The sequence below is a fragment of the Scylla paramamosain genome, chromosome 8 (genome assembly GCF_035594125.1).
Source record: "Scylla paramamosain isolate STU-SP2022 chromosome 8, ASM3559412v1, whole genome shotgun sequence".
Classification (NCBI taxonomy): domain Eukaryota; kingdom Metazoa; phylum Arthropoda; class Malacostraca; order Decapoda; family Portunidae; genus Scylla; species Scylla paramamosain.
In genome coordinates, this window is record NC_087158.1 from 13573300 (window position 1) to 13575799 (window position 2500).

The 2500-nt window shown below is 41.5% G+C and overlaps 1 long non-coding RNA gene across 1 annotated transcript in view; it reads left to right on the top strand.

Moving 5' to 3' along the window:
- The window catches only part of LOC135102588 (uncharacterized), a 6963-nt gene that overhangs the window by 3444 nt on the left and 1019 nt on the right, over positions 1 to 2500 (top strand). The gene's annotated exons all lie outside the window — the stretch shown is intronic.

Sequence of the window (2500 nt, forward strand, 5' to 3'; positions counted from 1 at the left end):
ATATATATATATATATATATATATATACACACACACACACACACACACACACATACAAAAGCAGCAACTTAGCGACAAAATATTGGGTGAGCGTCACAAATATCGGTTAATTACACTTTCCATTTGGTGCGGGACATATTTTTGGCATCGGCATAAAAATACGGTGTTTCCCACGCCACAAATATCACTTAATTAACTCACGGATCTTGGCGGTAACTCTTTCTTTTATTGTACTGGTGGCGGCGCGACCCGGCTGCCTGATCGACCCCTCGCCTCGCTACACCGTCTTCCTCCTCCTCTTTCCGCGACTTTTCCACCTTGTCTTCCTCTCCGTTGATCTGCGTCTTCTCAACCTGTCGGGAGTTCATTTCATGTTTTTGATTTTTCAAATTTGTTTTCCTTTTTCTTATACTTCTAATTTACTTCCTTGTTTTCCTTTGTTCAGTATTAGATCATCTGTGTGTGTGTGTGTGTGTGTGTGTGTGTGTGTGTGTGTGTGTGTGTGTGTGTGTGTGTGTGTGTGTGTGTGTGTGTGTGTGTGTGTGTGTGCCGCCTACTCAGAGTAAAATTTCTTGAGTTAATTTTGGTTGGTAATAAAAACTATACAATTTTCCTCCTCCTACTAATTCTTAGGGCAATTTTCTGCCGTGCAAAAATTAATATTCCGAGAAATTCCGATGATCACGTGGAGAGAGAGAGAGAGAGAGAGAGAGAGAGAGAGAGAGAGAGAGAGAGAGAGAGAGAGAGAGAGAGAGAGAGAGAGAGAGAGAGAGAGAGAGAGAGAGAGAGAGAGAGAGAGAGAGAGAGAGAGGCAAGGCGAGGCTATAATTGGATCCAAAAATTTATTCCCCGAAACACGATATGAAAAAAAGACAAATTAAAATTTTATAGAAACAAGTGAATATTTTTTTTAAGCCCCAAACACGAAGTATGATGCACCAAACACCGCCTGAGAGAGAGAGAGAGAGAGAGAGAGAGAGAGAGAGAGAGAGAGAGAGAGAGAGAGAGAGAGAGAGAGAGAGAGAGAGAGAGAGATTGGTTGATTGAGTGATTGTTTATTGGTCACAAATTTGCATACATATATAGTAAATTATTTAATATTTTCATGAAGCTGAAGTCCACTGAACCCCCCAAAAAAATAATAAAATAAAATAAAAATAAATAAATAAGTAAATAAACAAATAAATAAATAAATAAGATAAAATAATAATAATGAATAAATAAAGATAAAAATAACTCTTCTGTTCATCTACCTATATTAGATTAATTATATAAGTATCGGTGCAAATCTTAGGCCTTGGGGAGAGAGAGAGAGAGAGAGAGAGAGAGAGAGAGAGAGAGAGAGAGAGAGAGAGAGAGAGAGAGAGAGAGATTAATGAATGGAGCAAGAGGAAGATAAAGGTCACATGTCCATAAAAATGTTTGCTTAGGAGGAAAGGAAACTTTGAGTGGATTAAATTTATCAAGTTTATAAGCCCCATCATGGAAGTCGTCTCTCTCTCTCTCTCTCTCTCTCTCTCTCTCTCTCTCTCTCTCTCTCTCTCTCTCTCTCTCTCTCTCTCTCTCTCTCTCATATCCACCTTCATCCTTCATCTACTCCTGATACTTTTCGTCTTTTTTCTCTCCTTTCTCCTTCTCCTCCTCCTCCTCCTCCTCCTCCTCCTCCTCCTCCTCCTCGTCATCGTCCTCCCACCTAACATGTTCTTCTCTAGGCTTACAAAAAAATAGAAAATAAAAAATAAAGGAGAAATTTTACGCCACTTAAGTTTCCTGTTTCTTTTTATGAGAAAGTGACGCAGGGGTGTTTTCTTGCCGTAGTTCCCCCTAAATTTCCTGTTGAGTTTGCCGTTTTCTTTGGTTCATTATCGCGCTTTATTTTATGCTTTTGATGTTTGTGTGTTTTTTTTTTTTTTGTCTTTCTTTTATCGTTGTAAAGACAAGATTTCATTCCATATCTATTTTTTCATCTATGTGTGTGTGTGTGTGTGTGTGTGTGTGTGTGTGTGTGTGTGTGTGTGTGTGTGTGTGTGTGTGTGTATGTGTGTGTGTCTTGTTGTCTCTCTGAATGTCTGTGTGCGTGTCTTCCTGTCTGTTTCTGCCTGTCTTTCAATTGTTCATCTCTGTATCTGCTAGTCTGTCTGTCACACACACACACACACACACACACACACTCTCTCTCTCTCTCTCTCTCTCTCTCTCTCTCTCTCTCTCTCTCCTAGACTCATTCTCGCACAATCACCCTATCTCCCTCTCTCTCCCTCGCCTTCCCTCTCTCCCTCTATCTCTCCCTCTCTCTCATCTCCCTCCCTCCCTCCCTCCCTCCCTCCCTCCCTCCCTCCCTCCCTCCCTCCCTCGCTCCATCTGTTTTACCACCAAACTTTCCAGCATTCGTCATCTCTTTTTCCTCATTCAATTTCCATCTATGCCACTCGGTTGTCAAGCTGGGAGAGGGAGAGGGAGAGGGAGAGGAAGAGGGAGAGGGGAGGAGATCAGACAGGGG